This window comes from Condylura cristata, unplaced genomic scaffold (assembly GCF_000260355.1).
Source record: "Condylura cristata isolate star-nosed mole 26May11 unplaced genomic scaffold, ConCri1.0 scaffold00006, whole genome shotgun sequence".
NCBI lineage: Eukaryota > Metazoa > Chordata > Mammalia > Eulipotyphla > Talpidae > Condylura > Condylura cristata.
The window spans coordinates 18,955,310-18,974,861 of NW_004567107.1; positions in this window are offsets into that span (position 1 = coordinate 18,955,310).

Below are 19,552 nucleotides of genomic sequence, written 5' to 3' on the forward strand. Positions count from 1 at the left end.
TCCACTGACCCAAAAGCATGACACATTTTATAGCATGTTTCTAAGTAGCAATTTTCCACGAAAAAGAACAATGTCCCTTGGCTTGAGGGATTTTAGCAAGACTTAATTATTTTTCCCTCTTAAAGAACTTCTAAGGATTTCTGGAAACACCAAATCACCCTTGCATCCTTTCATTTCCTACTAATTATCCACAAAAGTACTTCTGACTAATATAATAGGCTATAACATTCTGAAGAACACTGAGTATTCTTTCAGACAAACATTTCTGGAGGATCTAGACAAAGTGTGAGCGTGGAGCAAGAACCACATCGGTCCCTGCCCTTCTCTCCTCATGGGATGAGTTCTGACAGAAAGGGTTTTTTTTTGACAAAGGAGATAAACTTTCAAGGGAGAAAGTGAAAAAGACTGTGCTGGGGCTGAAGTTTCCAGCTGTATCTCTGACACACACCTGTTGGGCCCCCCGGCACCCCAGCCTGAGATGCTGAGACCCAGCTCACTATACAGGAGCTAAGCAAGGTCCCTGTGTTCTAGGGTTGGCAGAGTTTCTCAGGTTATTGAAAAGCAAGCAGTTGTTAATTTATTTCCATATTTGCATTCAAAGGTGCTTTTGTTGGGGATCTTCCTGTTCAATTTCCTTTTCAATCAACAAGTGTGACCTCATTATTTCAACTTCAATGCAGTAGGATCATTCTACCACTGTGTGCCAGACACACCACCTGTGTCCTAGGAGACAGGACATACACAGCCCCTGCCTGGTGGTTCTTTGCAGCCCAATGAATTACATTGTCTGGGTTCAGGAGCATGATGTGATCTTTGAGAATCCTTTCTAGTTTCCATTGTCTCACTCTTTGAATACTGCATATAACATGCTTGTTTGCATTTGTTTGCTTGCTTTGGGATGGGGACTTGTAGTTACACTTCGGACAACCAAGTATGAAGTAAGGAATTAAGAAACACTCAATCATCTGACCGCTGTAGGACAGAGAAACTGGACAGTCAGAACTCCCCACATCTGCATAGCAACCAGACACTCAGTTCTGCTGTCTCAATGGTTGATGAACCTCTGACCATGAGAAAATCAAACTGTCTGTCCTCAGCCAACTCAGCAAAAGCTTCAGGCTGCAACACACAGGCAGGCAGAGCAAAGAATAATAACTGTGATAAAAAGAATGTGGCCAGAAAAAAAGGAGAAACCCCATTTTAAATGAGCATGGGGCAGTCTTGCACACCCTTATGAGTGACACAAAAGGCAAAAACACTCAAGTTTGACTTGGTGACCAGAGCAAAGCTCCCCTCCCTTAACAGCACTGGCATTGATTAGTGAGTGTGACTCTATGGGCTGTTTGGAGCTTTAGTTTTCATTCCAAGAAGCTGGCAGCATCTCTCACCACTGATCTCCCCAAATTGATGGATGGTAGCAATTATATAGAGTTATTTATGTAATGTGTTGTAATAGCACCACACGCTGCCTGTCACTCTGACCCAGACACCCCTCTGCCCAATTATAAAGAAAACCCATCACAGAGCTGCCTTTAACCAGGGGCCAGGGAAAGAAAACAAAATCTCTTCATCTCACCTCTCAAGAAGAGAAAAACTTTGAAGGCCTTGGAGAAAAGAATGCCGATTTGGTAGAAAGACTTAATAGTATTATACAATGGTAATTTGTCTTTGTGGTTTATCTGTCCATCTGGGCACTTATTCCTGCCCATTCTTGTAGCAAAGTGAGATTATTCAGTGAAAAACTAAATACCATCCTTTCACTAAATGCTGTTTTACAACTGTGTCTCAAGCGCAGAGCACTGATCTTGTTTATGGAGGTATAAGGGGAGCTCCTGTGCCCAGAAAACAAAGCGGATGGTGTCCTTAAGATGAGAAGAATAAGCGATGTAACCACAGCTTTCACTTACTGGCTACCCGCAGGCAGCAGACATTGCACTGGGAGCTGCAACGTACCATCCACCAAGCCCTGGCTGACACTGGCGAGCTTCTGTCCACTTGCCTTTGGCCATAGGCCCCTTCCTCTTTCTGGAGCCGCATGTGTTTCTACCTAAGGGTCCTGCCCTGCCTCCTCTACATGAATTTGTTCTTTTCCCAGATAGCCATGTCCACTCCCTCATCTCATTCAGGGTTTGTCTAAAGTATCCTTTATCTGACAGAACTTCCCAGGTCCCATGTCAGGTACACTGGCCACATCTTCACCCAATTCCACTTCCATATTTCAGGGTGCCTTTCCTTCCTGAGATGTTATATGCTCACTGAAACTGATTAGGAATCAGTGAGGGTGACAGATGTGCAATATTGTGACACACTAAAATCTACTGAATTATGTATTCTAAAAGGGTGAGTTTTGTAGTCTGTGAGTTACAAATCAAGATAGCTATGCAATAATATAATAGAATGAAAAATCATTTCTTGTCCCTTTCCTGCCCTTGAGGAGGCAGACAGGACTTTGTTCTCTTCACAGGTGCATTCTTGGGACCAAGAAAGGCATCAAGCACAGAATAGCTGTCAAAAAATATTTGCAGAATCAGTGAACATGTGATAAAGAAACTTGAAAATAAAAATAGCATTGATTGGTTAGTATTTATACCGTCAGTGATCAATGTCTCCTAGAAGTCAGATCAAGATTTCTGCTGGTATAGTTTGTCCTGCAATGTATTAATTGGGCTCCTAGATTCCCCTATTCCTGCGGTCAGGAATGGAAAAAAGCCTATCACTGTCCTTGTCATCAGCTTTCACTTTTTGCCTTGAAAGATGTCTTCCCTATGTCTCTGTTGCTAGGCTACGTTGAGTGTCTATAAGTTTAGATATTTAGAATTGATTTAGGGTTTTTGTTCACATTGTCTAGATAGAACATTTGCTGCATGGATCAATTTTTCTCTTAAAAGCTTCAGATTCTTTCACATCTAATAGCAAAGTGTTTTACAACGTAACACCACATGCATTATCTCATTCAAGTTTTGTTAACAATCCTGTTAGGTAGGTGTAATCCTTTTTATGGAGTAAGAAACCAAGACTTACTAATTTTACAAGTAATAAAATCAAGACCCAACACTAGGTTCTCAGATTGCAAAAACAGTATTGTTCATCCATACCACAATCGTCTTACAACATTTTCCTAGAAGCCTGTTGGAAATTAAATATTTACAGTAATATAATCATTAAATACATAGGTTATAGCTTAATATGTATTACAATTATATTATACATACCTAATAAAGATATATGTGATTGCTCATACTTTCTGGGCAATACTGAGAAACTGAGGTTCAGTCTAGCTGTGATGCAGCAGAACAGAACCCCCTCTTTTCTTTGTCTGGCACTTTTGCCATAATCCTGAGAGCTTAAAGCAGTTTTAGTGAATGGAGCATTTGTTAACACGTTCCATCTGAGCAGTACATGTTCCATCAATGTTCTCCATCTGAAAAACTGGTATGGATGGATTCTGTTTACATTTGTAAGTGAATCACTGCAAGTCCCAGAGGCACCCCTGGGAAGGGAAAAGTTCGGGGGCTCCCAACCATAGTCAGAGTCCCCTGTGAAGAGTGAGCTCTCTTGAAGAATAGCCATAGCTCCCCTGAAACATAAATGCATGTATGAACATATGTATATTGTGTATGTGTATATTATATTCTTTCATCTCCTTTCTCTCTCCCTCTACATACACACATGCACACACACACACACTTTCTCTTCATGGTTTTAGGCAACAAATAGATTCTGAAGAATTGCATCAAGTCACTCAATAAATAGTTGTAACAGACATAATCATCTTTTGGAGGCAAAATATGTAACTGTCTTTACACTCATCCTATATTTTTTTTTTTTTGGTTGTTATTTTCTCTCTTGAGAAGACAAGTTATTGACAAGGGAATAAGACAAGGGAAGGCAAGATACTGAATTTACTCATAGTGAAAATGATTTCCTTTTGTCGAGTGGCCATGTCATCCCTAGACCTTCTACCTTGAACTTACTGTAACATGAGATAAATACATTCTTTAATTATTTCACCCACACTCAGTGGGAATTTGCTATTTGCAAGCAAACACAGTTGTAAATACACAAACAGGGAAACAATGTTTAGACCCCCTGGAAAGATTCAACCCAGAGAAGGTCTTCCCTTACAGAGTTCAAGGTCAGTGGACAGTAGAGATGAGGAACCCCATAATCTACCCATCTAACCCAAACTGTAAAGTATGTAAAAAAGTCTAGAGGAACCTTCTGGAAAAGAAATTAATAGCAGCCCTTGTGAAAACTCCTCACTACCCAACACAATGTGGTCAAGGTAGAGGAGCAAGGACTGAGGAAAATAATTTCAAGAAGAAGGAAATACCCTGACCACCACTTCTTCTCTTATGTACAGCACAGAGAAATCACTGAGGGGCGGGAGATGGTCTTTAGCTTAGGCACTGAGTCCACAGCATCACTGATGCCTTCAGATGATCTCAGGACATTTCACAATAAACACTATATGAGTTTGAGGACACTGGCATGGAATTGAATGGCTTCATCCTGAATTCTAGCTCTACCACTTACTAGCTACTAGACCTATTATTTAGAAAGAATAGGTCAACTTCACAGGACTATGAAGACCGAGTGACTTAACATATGTAAAGTATTTGGGAAAGACCCTGTGTACACAGTAGTATTCCATAAATGTGAGCTCATGCATGGGGCAATTTGAGGAAGCCAGGATGGAACCCAAAGCCTGCAGGGATTCCCTCCTTGTTCCTCTCCAAGAGATCCAACCCGTAACCAGACTGTTGTTTCTTGGGTTAATCAGTTAGGACGTGTTTTCTGTGGGATGTGGGGAGGACGGATGGCTGCCTATATTCCTGTTGTGCTTCCACCCTCATTAATTCCCTTTCTCCGTATTATGCAGTCTTCGGCTTTCTTTTCCACACCAGCTCCCTGGTCCTGCTTCATTGAGACATCAAAGTAGCTTTCTTCACTTCCCAACTTGAAACTGCTATCATTTAATTGTCTTTAACAAAAAGTCAGGATCATGATGATGAATAAAGAAAGCATTTCAATAATTCTACCTTTCTTTTTACTAAAAAAAAATAAAATAAAATTCAACATGCATATGCATGCATATGCTTGTCTTCCGCTGAGTATCCGCTGAGTATCCGAAATTTGTGACAGCGTTTCCTGTTCATTATTTAAGAGCAGTTTAATGCCCCTTTTAAAGAAAAGCTTCCCTAAGGACCAACAATTCACTGTCAGTGTCAAAATGAGATGAAATATGAAAACAGCTCCAACTAGCAACATGTCCTCTCAACATATGTTGGCTACACAGCAAAGAATACCAAAAGGAAGTGGACTGAAAATCAAAAGACAGACTTTCTAGATCATTGTTTCCTCTATTTATGATTTGCTATGTGATGTTGACATGGCATAAGGAAATTGCTCTCTGAAACTCAGCATTTCCATTTCAAAACAAGGATCTTAACTAAAGCAATCTTCTTCCCTCTCTTCCTCCCTCCTTTCCTCTTTTCCTCCCTCCTTTCCTCTCTTCCTCCATCCTTTCTTCTTTTCCTCCCTCCTTCCTTCCTTCCCTCACTCCCTCTTCCTTTTCTACCTTGTCCTCTTCTCCTTTCCCATCTTTTACTTTCTCTATTCTTTCTTTCAAGCAATAGAAGCTTTCTTTCCCCTAAAAATGAAATTTCATGTAGGTAGCTAACTTATTAAAATGAAAAAGAAGTTCTACCTTGTATGCGCTCCTGACTGATCTCCTTCTTACCTTCAGGAATGCATATAGCCAAACAAATAACCTGTCTCCTTAGAACCTAGCTTAAAAAAATAGAATTATAGGATAAGAAATCACACTGTACAGTGCAAAGTGCATGTGATTTGGGATAGACAGATCTGGATCCAAATCCCTACTCATGTCTGCACATACCAGGGAGTGACCATAGATGAGTCACTTGGTCATTTTACATATGTTACCCCAGAAGCCCTCATTTCCTTGGCTGTAAATGGGGGTAATATCCACTGAATAAGGTTACTGTGATGATTAAATGGGAGAAATTATAAAAGGATGAATTGAGGCCCTACCATATAGTAGGGACCCAACAAATATTTACCTACTGTTTATTACTGGGAAGACCAAGAGTCCCTCCCAACACCTGCAGTCCTGGGAAATTAACAGCACATCTTCTCACTCTCAAAAGGTCCTGGTTTGAACAGTAAATTATATGATCATTAACGACCATCTCCTAAAATCATCTCTCCAGTTTTGATTGTAGGGCTCTCAAAACCTGTAGGAATCTGTTGGTTGGGTCTCAGAACACATGAGGGGCCACAGATGATTTTTTAATGTGAAGACACCGAATGTGGTTGGTACCAACAGAGAGGGAGGCTGAGTACATGACGTGGAGGCAACTTCTCTCTGCTTTTACACTTCCCCTCAACCCAACAACGGCAGAGCCCATGGGCTTACCCCTTTGCAGAAGAGTGGACAGAAGCACCAAAGAAAGCACGGAAGCTTCCCTGGAAAGCCAGCACTGCTCATGGTGAGAGGACATGTGTGTGGAGTAAACAATTTCTTGTTCATTTCGTGTCTCCTGCAATCTTCATGTTTGCTGGTTGAACACAGACCTGAATAATTCAGTCACAGGTAGAGAAATAAAACACTTCATTTGTAAACTCAGAGCTGAGAATAAGAAGGAGTGTGAGCTGACAGAAGAAACTGTGTGTCAGCGTGGGCGGTGTGTGCTCATGTGTGTGCTCTGTGGTTATAATTGAGCACCTCCATCACAAGCCTGCAAATATTTGTGCAGTCTTTTTAGTGTTGGTGATCCTATCCCACATCATTGGTTCATTTGTAAAACTGAGTAGTTACTTCATTAAAAACTAACCACTTCAAAACTGTGTGTTAGGGTTCCCCATCAGCCTTGAGAACCAGAGTAAACAGAAACAGCACTTATCACTTTGGCACCTCGACAAACAGTATTCTGCAGTGTTAACAGCCCTTTATGAGGACTCTCACTGGTGTCAGTTAAATAAACAGCCAGTAAGTTAAGGAAGGCCCTTGTGGCCCATCTCCAAACTAGCTGATGGCTCTTGGTGTCCACCTCAGCTCTCTTGGGGCTCCCTGCCCCTGACCCTGTCCCTCTGATAGAGCTGCAAAATGGAATCCTTGTTGTGTCAACTTCCATTTTAAATGCATGGTATGAAGAGATGCACCACCTTCAAATGGTAGAGATAATCTTGAAAATGGAACTTGTATATTTAAATAATATCATTTTGGGGATATTTCCACAACTCACAGCAACAGGGAAGGCAGAAAGTGTGGAGGAATCAATGTGTCATTAGTGAGCTGCTCATCTCCAAAGGAAAGGATTGTGCTGGTGGAGGGTAAGCAACGAAAAGTTTCCACTGCATGCAATCATGCCATTTTAGGGTTGGATTTACCCTCAAATCTGGGCTTCCATTAGCTATATGTTCAATAACCTAGAGCTTAAACAGGAATAATTTGAACCACCTGCCTCCCCTCTTTGTCCACAAGCAGGAAACTCCATCCATTCTCCCTGTTCTAACTCAAATACCTCATGTAGGAGACCTTTGCCCATTCTGCTGTCTTCTAACCCTGCTGGGCAACTATCTTTTCCCACAACACAAACCTCAGCACTCAATGAATTACTGGAACTGCTTCTAAACAGTTACCTAGATGCTAGGAATTGGAACTCATGGCAGCATGATTGAACCATTTTAAGCAAAGATCTACTGGTGACTCCTATATGCAGAGGCCCCTATTTGCTTTTCCCCAAAGAGATTCTGATTCTGTTTCTCTGGAGTTGGGTCCAGGAATTGTATTTCTGAATCAGCACCCTGATGCAGGCATCCACAGTTCACACTTGGGAACTGCCACCAGAACCCATGAGTTCTGGATGAGCCTCATAACTAACAGATCAATATTGCTCTCTAAGGAGCATACACTTGGAAGACTGGAGAATCCTATAGTCTTCTAAGCATCACTGTGCTGTTTGTATATACAAGACTGAATTTGAAGCAGAAGCAAAGATAAACTGTTCTACTTCATGAAAAAGAGAGAGGGCTGAACATATGTGAACATGGAGGTAGAAGAAACTGGGCCCACAAAACTGGGGAAAGTACTAAATCTGTGATTGCCTCATCACCATGTGCCAGAATGAACCTTGAGGAATAAACAGATTACAAGAGAATATTAGAAGTTGTTTGCTCTGAGATGGGCAAAGCAATTGCCATCTTCCATCTTCCCATAGAAATCTTGAGTGCAGAGGAGATGGAGGCCTTCTTCATGTTCATAAAGTGGAAACAGGGAGAGAACTTGAAGAAGCAGAGCAAGAGCATGGAGGGCAGGCAACACATCTGGCTGTCATGTGTGGCCTCGTCTCCTAACATAGCCCGTTATACAAAGCAGGTGTTCAACAAGTTTTTGTTCAACACACTAAGTTACTACCGGGAAACAGCTCAGAGAGAAGACCATAGTTCCCACCAGCACAAAGAGCTAAAAGGGAAGAAATAGTAACAAGGTGAATACTGACCTCCTCAAAGTCATGCTCACATAATAGACAAGTGTCTCCAAGAAAGTACAGGCAAGTCTAAAGCTCACCAACTCAAAGAACTGTCTGTAGGGCACTAACTGGACTAGCTGGGCTTTACGTGTTTGGCTATTGCTGTTGCTTTGGAAACTTTGAACCAAAAAAAAAAAAAATGGAAAGGAGGCATTGGAAATTCAGAGAAGCTTTCCACCAGCTGTACACCCCCTATTCTGATGAGCACGACGCTGATCTAAAAGCGAGTAGACCAAAGATCCCTATGTCAACCATCTGGTCAAGTAAAATGTTGCCCTAAGTCCCATCTGTTCTAAAACTAAGTTACAGTCATAGTCTGGGAGTTCTACTGACAGTTCATATTCACACAGTTCAGCATTCCCTTCCTCAGCAAGTGATGTGTATTTCTACACTGTTGGGTTAGAAATGAGCTCAGGAACACCTGAGTGAGGACTATCTTCAACTCAAGGGAAGGGAACATAAAGCAGACCCAGAAGTAAATGCTTTCTCTAAGGCTCTTGAGGTAGGATGGATATCTGGGTTTTGTCTTCCCAGATCTTTGATGTCTTTCTCCTGTCATCCTGTGTCATCCCAACAGAACCACCAATGCCCACATCCCCCAGGGTCCCCTTCTTGATCGTGGGGTTGGTCATGTGACTCCAGGTCAGCCAATCTCATAGCTCTGTGCCTCTAGCGACAGGTTTAATTGTCTAAGCAACACAAGGCCAATCAAAGTTTTGCCTGGATTGGTAAATGTGCATTAGAAGAAATCAGCTGAGAAACATGTGAATCTGAAGCTGAGTGGTTTGTAAATAAGATAGAGCCAACATGCAGAAGGCCAGATTCCTCTCTTCCATCAATATATAGAAAGAATAGGAAGAAAATATTACTTGCACATTTATGACTAGGGCTGCCCTAAAGTATTTTGAGATCCATAATATTATGTCTGCGTCACAGATGGAGATACAGAGCTTTAGAAAGAATAAGCAACATTTATCCAAGGTCACAAAGCTGAGGAAGTAGTGAGGACCGTTGTGTCTGATTCCAAAGCCACATTTTTCTTCACTCTCCTGCCTCTCCCTGTGCCTGTTTCTAGGCAGTGTGCCCCAGGTGAACACAGTGCTCCACAGTCAAAGACTTTGGGTATTAGTTGTCAAGGCCCCAGCAGTGACCCACATCCAGGCTCCTTCCTTGGCTGTGAAGCAGGCAGACTGTTTACATGGCCCAGGTCTGGGTGGCCAAGTCCTCAGTGTCTGTTTGTCTGGTTTGCCTTCTCCTCTCACTGAGACCTTTAGTGAGTCAGCTATGGTCAAATCCAAGGACAGTTTGTGCTGAGCTTCCTCCTACTTACCGGGAAGGTGTCTGCAGCCCTGAAGGTCACTGGGTGAAAGTGTTAAAGCACACAGACAGATGACCTCTCACCTCCTTGCAGGAGGGAGCTAGTTGTTGAGCAAGGGCTCAAGGGCATCCTCTCTAAGTCCCAAACAGGTCTGAATCACCACCCCCACTTCCCGACCACAGATGTTTTTTCGCTTATAGCCAGGATACAAATGGGGCAGGATCTGCCAGACTGAGCCCTAGAAGAGACTGAGAGGAAAGAAATGTGAATCTGACATGTTGTTTTCACCACTACAAACCCAGCTTCCTGGTCTACGACCCAATTGCCGTCAGTATTCTCTTTCCAACAGCAGAGATGACTCACTGTCCCCGAGATTTCTGCTCCCCTTCTGTAGTGTGGAATCGTCACTGGATGTGGCTGCCATGTTAGTCACTTCCCAGCACCCCATGTTTCCTATGGCGATCATGTGACCACTTTTCACTGACGAGCAGAGGTGAGGTCTCCCTCCTTTCTCAACCCTCTTTTTCCTTCTTCTAAAGAGAAAGGAGCCACAGGCAGAAGGAGCTTGTGTCAGTGACCATCCATGTAGAAGACTATTTAGAAATCAAGAGAAATAAATCTTGATTGTTTTGAAGCCACTGAAACTTTCATATTTGTTTGTTATAGCAACCGACATTTGCTATCACACCTCAAGGTTGAAACAGCAACAAGAACTCTTGGATCCTGGATACCATGTGCTATAATATACACTGTGCTCAGAACTTCACCACCAGCATCTTATGAATATCTCATATGACACCGGCAGATAAGCCCATCCCCCCTGTAAAGCATAGAAAAATTGGCTTTTGAATGTTAAATTATTCGTTTCTGATCATGGAGTTAGAAAGAGGCAAACATAACATTCAAACAAAATTCTGACAGCAGAATCGTAAGACTTCTCTTTTGCCACCACTTGACAGTATGATCGTCAGGTCCCTGAAGGAGCATCTTTCCATTCATCTCTGTGCAAAAGACCATGATCTGAACTCACTCACTGCGCTATAGGACATATTTCCTATATATACCAAGCTGGGGTGAGGGGTGTTCTACCCACAAAGGGGTAGAAATGTCCTTTCTGAACCTCACGCCTGGGACTGGTGAAGACTCCAAAGTAGCAGCATGTTTGATGGAAGCCACTGGAGAGAATGTCATTTTGAAATTGACTCTCACACTTGTTACTGTCAGGTCACAGTGAAATAGACTCCAGTAAATTTCCCAATTGTTGTGACTCAAAACTATTTAAATTACAATTTGCAAAGGACACTTGCAAGGTGTGAATTATGCTGTACTGAGGTTCAGTCCAGCTCAGAAAGGACAACTCTGTCAAGCACTTTCGGCAATAGCATGTGTAGGAAAATAACTGAGCTTGGAGTAAGAAACCAGAGTCCAAGACCAGATGCTCTGGTTAGTCTTGGGCAAGACATGACCTTTTATAGCCACAGCTTCCTTCTTTCTGAAGACTGTGCAGGGTGTTACCTTATCTCTTTCACTGTGTTTTCAGATTTCCTTGCCTTTTCATCTTTATACTCAACATCTTTAGGCTTCAACATCTTGTATCTGACCTATTGCAATAGACCCCTGGAGTGGTCTACAGCACTTTCTACTCCTACTCCCTGCCTCATAGCACCCAAAGAGGTCACTGTCCTTCCTGCTTAAACCCATCATGTGCTCCCAGTATTTTCAAGGTAAAATCCAAGCTCCTTGAACTGCCAAACTATTCCATGATAGAACATTGACCTTCATTCTTTCTGTATATTTCTTCTCTCTAGGCTCTAGTTCTTCACTCTACATTAGATCCCAATGGCAAGCTTGACACTTTTCTGTGAACTATTTTCTCCTTTTGACTCCTCCTCTATGCTGTTTCCTTTCCTAACTGTAACAAGTCCAAATAGCCATCTTTAAGGGCTGGCCTATATGACCACTTTCAGAACCCTAGATGTGTACAGGGAAGACTTCCATTTTCCTCTTCCGAGTTCAGAAAGTAAATCTTACGAAGCCCTTAGATATTTGAAACAAATTGATTCATTATTTGACCTTTTTTTTTTTAAATCTCTCTTCCCACTTCATTAGGAAAAGAACTGTAACTGCTTCATCTATGCCTTCTCCAGCACTAAAATTGTGTCTGTTACAAAGACAGTGTTTAGTATTTACTAAGTTTATTCAAAATCATAAGTCAAAGACTCAGAAAATGCAACTGATCAGAGAAAGAATTATAAAAATGTCTTGTTGTTCTAACAAGTCAACCTTGACACTCATGGCTTAACACCTCAAAAGGTTACCTCTCATTTCACTCACAATCCCACCTGTGTCAGGGTAGACACGCCAGCAGAGCTCCTCCAGTGAATGACACATGAATCCAGTTTCCTTCTGCATCTCAAGTGCTTTGTAGATATGCTTGAGATCATGGAAGTCTGCTCAGAACATTGTATAGCCAGACTGGAACTGGTATACATTTTTACTACTTGTTGTCTATGTAACCAGCAGCATTGACATCACCTGAGCATTTGTTGAAGTGCAGAATCATGGGCCACACCCCAGACCTACTGAATCTGAGTCTGCCATTTTAACAAGATCCCCGGGTGATGGGTGTGCTCATTACAGGATGAGAAGCACTGGTGGACATCATTTCTGGCCACATTCCATTGGCAAGCACTCAGTCAAGAAGGCCCAAACTAACTTCAAGGAAGGCTGGAAAAAATTATCCTACCCTGATACCTAGAAAGAGGAAATGGATTTTGCTAGCCATCGACACTGCCACAAGCAAAGACAGAATGGCTCTATTTCCACTTCCAAGTCAACTGAGTTCTACAGTAAGTCTGTACTTCAGTTACCTGATCTCTAGCAGCAGATGATGGAATAGTGAGGCCTAGCTGGAAGGGGCAGGCTGTTTCAAGATGGCAGAATCCAGAAGAGCAGAGACTTTCAATATCCATGTAGAGAGGTGAAAACCAGATGTAAAGACACATTCAAAGCCCCTCAGTCAATGAAGGTGAAAGAACCTTTAAACAGTATACTCTGAATTAAAAAGTCCCCCTACTCCCAACAACTGGTGCCAAGATCTTAAGCTGCCACAGTAGCAAACTGGAACAATCCATATTTCATTTGTTCTTTTTCTGTGAAGTTTTGACCTGTTAATTCAACTGTTTTCACTATTTTCCCTTGCTCATTGTTTCTGGTTCTCATTAGTTGAAATTTATTTTAATTATTCTGTGACTCTGTTTTTTCCAGAACACAAGGATTTGAGGTTCACATACTTTCATCTTTTCTTTAGGATTGGTTAATTAACCAGTACTGAGTGGGGGGATGAAGACTGGAAGAAACTTTTAAAAATCCTTTTGCATGTAAATGTTTTGAACCCTTAATAGGAAAACCAAGCTCTTCTGCAGTATTTGTACTTAATGATGTTTTACCTGAGAAGTACTATTTAAGTCAACTCTGCTCTTAAAAAGCATTTCACTAAAATAAAAAAAGAAAACCTAGTATTTCATAATATGAATTAATTCCATCTTGCATGTGCCAGACATGGAAAAAATTAACCCTGACCCTGAAGCAATCAAATTTCACCATCAACACAAAGCATATAACTTTTATAGCATAATATCCCTTGGCCAATATGCATTTATTTTTTAAGCCACAAGGAAATAAGTGACTTAGAAACTCAAAGGAAATAAATCCTTAGAAAATATGTACCATGGAAAGCATTTCTAGTGCTAGCATAAATTGGCATTTCATATCCATTCATAAGATTTAATCCATTGGGGATGAAGATGGTGTTTCTTAATTCACTTGCGAGCTATGAGGGCTTGGGTAATTTACATATGTACACCATTGTTCATGGGATTAATTCTGCATTGTTAAAGGTCATACTTCTTTTACTTTTGCTCTCATTTGAGGTCAGGACACCTCTCTTGAGCCATCACTCCATGGCTTCAACAATTGAATTGATGACTTCCAAGTTCTTCCCAGAATCCACCTTGTTCTTGCACTTTACATTAGTATAACCAGTTCAGTATTGGTCACCTCTATATCCGGAAGGAGCCCAGATTTGTTAGTCTTAAAATTAGTTCACCAACCCTAATGCAACCTATGGACTTTAGTTAAAAATAATGCATCTGTTGATTAATTAAAACAAAGGTACTAACTAATGCAAGATACTAGTGACAGGGGGATCTGGGTATTGGGTGTATGTAGGTGTCAGGGGAGAGGGAATATATGTAAAAGCTCTGTACTTTCTACCCAATTTTTAATAGATCAAATACCATTCTAAAAATTAAGTCTATTAATTAAAAATATATAACTCACCAACTGACCCCAAAACTTTTTATTGCTTCCTGTCTTTACTAAGAAAACATTTAATTAGCCCTCCTGGTGGTGCAGCGGGTTAAAGCACAGCACTAAGAAGCTTAAGTCACTTCTCATGAGTTCGATCCCTGCCTGCCCCGGAGGTGACCACATGGCGCAGCAGACCTCTCCTGACATGCCTGCTGCTCCCCTCAGCAGTGTACTTCGAAGATCTGCCTGTTCTGCTCCCTGCTCTGCCTGTGATGAATCCTCTCACCCTCTGCATCTCTGGCCTGTACCCCGGTCTATATGAATAAATAAATCTTTAAAAAAAAAAGAAAAGAAAACATTCAATTATTTCCCCCAGAAGCAAAGGAGATGAAAGGAAACACAAACAGTTACAACTACAGCAAACTAAAAATCCTCTATACAGAAAGAGACAATAACAAAAACAAAGAGATATCCTACAGGTTAGGAGAAATTATTTGTACTCCACACAAATGATAAGGGGCTTATATCAAAGATCTTATACAACTCAACAAAAACAAACAACCTAGTCAAAAATGGACAGAAGAGCTAAAGAGACACTTCTTCAAAGAGAAAATGCAAATGGCCAGCAGGTATATGAAAACATGCTTAACATATCATTATAATCAGGGAAATGCAAATCAAAACCACAATGAGTTACAGCCTCACACCAGTGATACTGGGCCATATTAAAAAACTGGAAATAACAAACGCTGGTAAGGATGTGGAGAAAAAGGAACATCTTACACTGTGGTGGGAATTCTGACTGGTCCAACCCTTATGGGGAGAAATATGGAGGTTCCTCAAATTATTAAAAGTGGTTTACCACACGACCCAGCAACTCCACTCCTAGGCATCTATCCAAAGAACATAAAAACATTAATTTGAAAGGAAATCTGCAGCCCACTGTTTGTTGCAGCACTACTTACAATAGCTAACATATGGAAACAACCTAATTGTCCAAAACCAAATGAGTGGATCAAGAAGATGTGCTATATACACAATGGAATACTACTCAGCGATCAAAAAGATGCAGGCATGCCATTTGCAGCAACATCAATGGGGCTAGAAGGGGTTACTTTCAGTGAAATAAGTCAGAAGGAAAAAGAAAAATATGTGATCATTTCACTTAATAGGAGGAATCTAGGGAAACTGGAAAAAAAGGTTAAAAAAAAAAAGAAAGAAAGACAAAGCTTGCAAGAAACTATAGATCTGAGGCACACAGCAGGGGAGGAGGAGGGAAGAGAACAAGGGATTATGGAGCTGATTCACAGATGATGTGCTGGTGGGAGATTGATGGGGACTGCACCTGAAGGGAGAAAGCAAAGATTGTACAAAAATGAACAACAATGTAAGAAAATAAAAATGTATAATATATAAAAATGTATTCAGTTATTTGAGGATTACTGAGACAGAGATCCATTTTTTCATTGCCCTCATTATTATTTCCACATAGTTAATATTACCCTTTGGAATATATATTTACACTTATGCTCATACCATCTCATCTTCCCCACCAAAATAAAAAAAAAATCTTGAAGTAACTTTTTAAAAATTCTGTAATACTCCACAATGAAAAAGATCAAAGAAATACATGGGGATGGCAAAATAGCAAAGTTGAGTGAAGTTAGAGAAGAATGAGGCCCAACACTCTAGAAGGAAGTTGGGGCACAAATTCAGTTCTGAATTTTCCAAAAACTAAAGCAAAGTGGAATGCACTTACTAAGGGGGAGTGACTTATAGCACCTGTCAGATTAAAGGATATGCCAGCTGTTCAAGAGAAGCCTGACTTTATTACACCATAGAAACAATACCCGCAAATGCGGGTCATGTAGACTTTCACACATTGTGACTTATGCCAAATGACATCTTGGTTGCCTGTCTTGTCTACTTAACAATTAGCTCATGGACCATGGGACTAGGTAAATAAATACCTTAGTAACTGCCTAAATTAACCTTCCCTTCAGGACTGCCTGAAACGAAGAACGCAAGTGGGCAAAGAATGGCATTATCTCCGAGATATTTTCTACTTCTCTGCATGAGTCTATGAATAACCTAAAATGAAATGTTACCCAGGATAAGACATGATTTACCTGCTCAACGTCCTGTGGGTGCCTTCTCAGAGTCTGTGTTCCCTAAGACTTTTATTCCGGGTCTCTGAATCCTCCCCCTCTCTACCCCATAAAACCCAAATCATTTCTTCTGCAAACTTTCCTTGACTCCAAAATTGGCCCAGAACCTTTTGTAGGTTCCTATCCCATATACATATCTCCCAACATTAACATTTATCCATAGGGATCAAGATTTTCTGTTCACTGGCTGCCAGCACACATACCAAGTTAAGATTTATGGAACACTTGCTATGTAGTCAGCTCTGAGCTACATGGTTCAATAATCATTTTCTTTAGTTCTTCTATTAGTTTTCTGGTGCTAACCCAACAAGTTACTTGTTGACTCCGGCTGCATTGTCTAAAGGCTGGAAATTTGGTAATGGGTACTTGGGGATTCAACTTATTGTGAGTTTTAATTTGTGTATGTTTGAAATTTGTCATATTTAATGAGAAGATAAAATAAAAGTTGAAACGACATAAAACGTCTAAGTCAGTTAGGAAGGGAAGAAGGGAATGTTGAAAAAACTCCACAGTGACTCTTCACACAACCTCTTCAAAAAGATGTCAATATCCCAGTCTATAGATGAAGAAACAGATTAGAAGATTCTAGATCTGGTTCTGAGAAGATTCATAGTCACAACAGTTTAGTTCCAAAGCCACCATTTTCTCCACTATTCTACACTAGCATGATACAAATTCATTTCTGCACCCAAATTTTTAGGCTGCACTGAACTCTAGGAATACATGAGGCTACATCAACATCCACCTTACAGTGACTCTGACCTTCACCTTCCCCCACTGAGTTTCCACCAGTCAATGACTTGGGTGTCTCACCTGTGTTGAACACTTAATGTACACCAGGCACTGGGTCTTAATATCAACTTATCTTCACAGTATTCCTACTAGATGTTGTTACCAGCCCACTTTTTATAGAGGAGGACATGGAGTCAGATAGTCACATAGCAAGAGGAAGTAGAGCTCACCTTTGAATTTAGTGATATTGGACCACAAAATGATAATGATTGCTGGGTAATGGGACTGCCATTTTAGAATGGTGATCCTATTAATAGAAAAAAAAAAAAAAACTCTCCACCCTAGAAAGTTGGGCACTTCAAGTAATGAGTCACTTTCTTACTGATTACCAGTGAAAGCCTTCTCAGATTGCCCCACACCCCCAGCCATAGTCCATCATCTTTACATCTGCAAAAGAGAAGTCTAGTCTCAATATCCAATGAGATTTTCAAACCAGAAGCCAGACCCATTAACAAGTAATCAAACCAACACAAGCATTAAAAAAAGTCAAAGAAAAATATGCATATTATTTCATGATAGAAATACACAAGTATCTCCAGATATAGGTGGGGGGTGGGGGCAGCATTTATATGTGAGTGTGTGAATTGGATCATTGTTATAAAATTAATTTGTTATTGTGGGTTGCTGTCAAGGGTTTGAAAGCTACTGCTTTAAGACAACTTTCAGACTGGTGACTTCAGGTTGCAGTAAGTCTGACAATTTACAATTGCAAAACCAATAGTTTCCTGCAGTCTTTGTGGTCTAATAGAAAGAGAAGGTTAGAATCAGACAGAGTTTGAATCTGAACCCTCCTGCTGATCCAATGCTCTTGGACAAGTCATTTCAACTTTTTGAAGTTGTAGTTTCATTATCTGTAAAATTTAAGTCACGATGCTCATCTTATGGAATAGTAATGAGGCTTAAGTGAGAAAACAAACACTAAGCAGAATTCATAGCACGTAGTAATGCTCTAAAAATGTTAATTATGATAATTGTTATTCATTTTAATATTTTCTATGACTATTATTTTCAAATGGCATTGAAATGATTTGTTGACTTGTCTCTTCCTATGTTGGCTAACAAAGAAATTAAGGCATTCATTACTGTCTTTCTACACTGTATTCCATGCAAAATGTTTATTTTGACAGTGCCTCCCAAATCAGAACCAGGATCAAAGGATTATAAAGTCTTTTCCACTCACTTCCCCTGCAACAAATTTCTAAAAAGACTTCGGGAAGAAAATGTACTGTCTTGAAAGCAGTAACCCAAACTAAGCACTGAAGGCATTTCATCATTACAAGGTGAGATCACCCACATCATTTATTTCGAATCTCACAACCACACTGCAATGGGAAATATTGTTTCCATGCCTTACTCTAACAGATGTGGAAACTAGAGTTCAAAGGGGTCCAATGCATTGCCCACACCTTCTAACCAACACTACTGACCTTGGCCTACATTCTTGCTCTTGCACCAGTGATTTTTAGCTATAATATATGTGCACAAATAACCAGGAATCTGGTCTAAAACATATTACCATGCCCCACTCCCAGAGATTTTGACTTCACTACTCCATGATGGAGAATAGGGGTTTGCTTTCTCACAAGCAGCCCCTGGAGATTCTAATCCAGGTGTCAAAAAAGGGATACTTCTCTTACCCAACAAGTCTCTTAAAGACAGCATTCACGGGTTTCCCTGGTGGTGCAAGGGTTAAGTGTCAGCACTATAAAGCTATCTGTTGCCTCTGCAGCTTGAGTTTGATCCCTGGCCAGGGAGGTGAGCCTCATGGCACAGCAGATCTTTCCTGTCTCACCTGCTGCTCCCCTCAGCAATGTATTTTAGCCCATCTGCCTGTTCTGTTCCCCACTCTGTCTCTGGAGAATCCTCTCATCCCCATACCTGTGGACTGCAACCAGCTCTTGTATGCATAAATAAATAAATTTTTTAAAAACCTATCACTCACAAGCAAAAGAACACATTAGTGCCACTGCCAGTGGCTTCTCAAGCACAAGAGGCTGGAAGTGGCAGCTTTCATTTTGTTACTCAATTCATTTTGCCTCCTGACCAGGCTTAAGCCCTAGAGCTGACAGTGTGGAGAGGAGTATCTTTGTACTTCCTGTGCTCTCTCACCAGCAGCGTGCTCCAGGGCGGGGCCAGCCTGTCTCCCTCATGGGATTGATACAGGTGCCAGGGCCCCAGAGGGCCCAGGCAGGCCATCTTCCACTTCTTCAGCCAGTGCTGGGGCCCACAGCACCACTCGCCCAGCTATGCAGAGGAGAGGCACTGTGAGTCCATGAACCTGCCTCTCAGGGAAAAAAGAGCTGCAGGGAGGGTGAGCAGAGGAATCACACCCCAGCCTGGGCACTCGGAGGACACAACTGAGTGGGTGAATGATGAAAAGTAAACAGAGGCATGACTTACTTTCA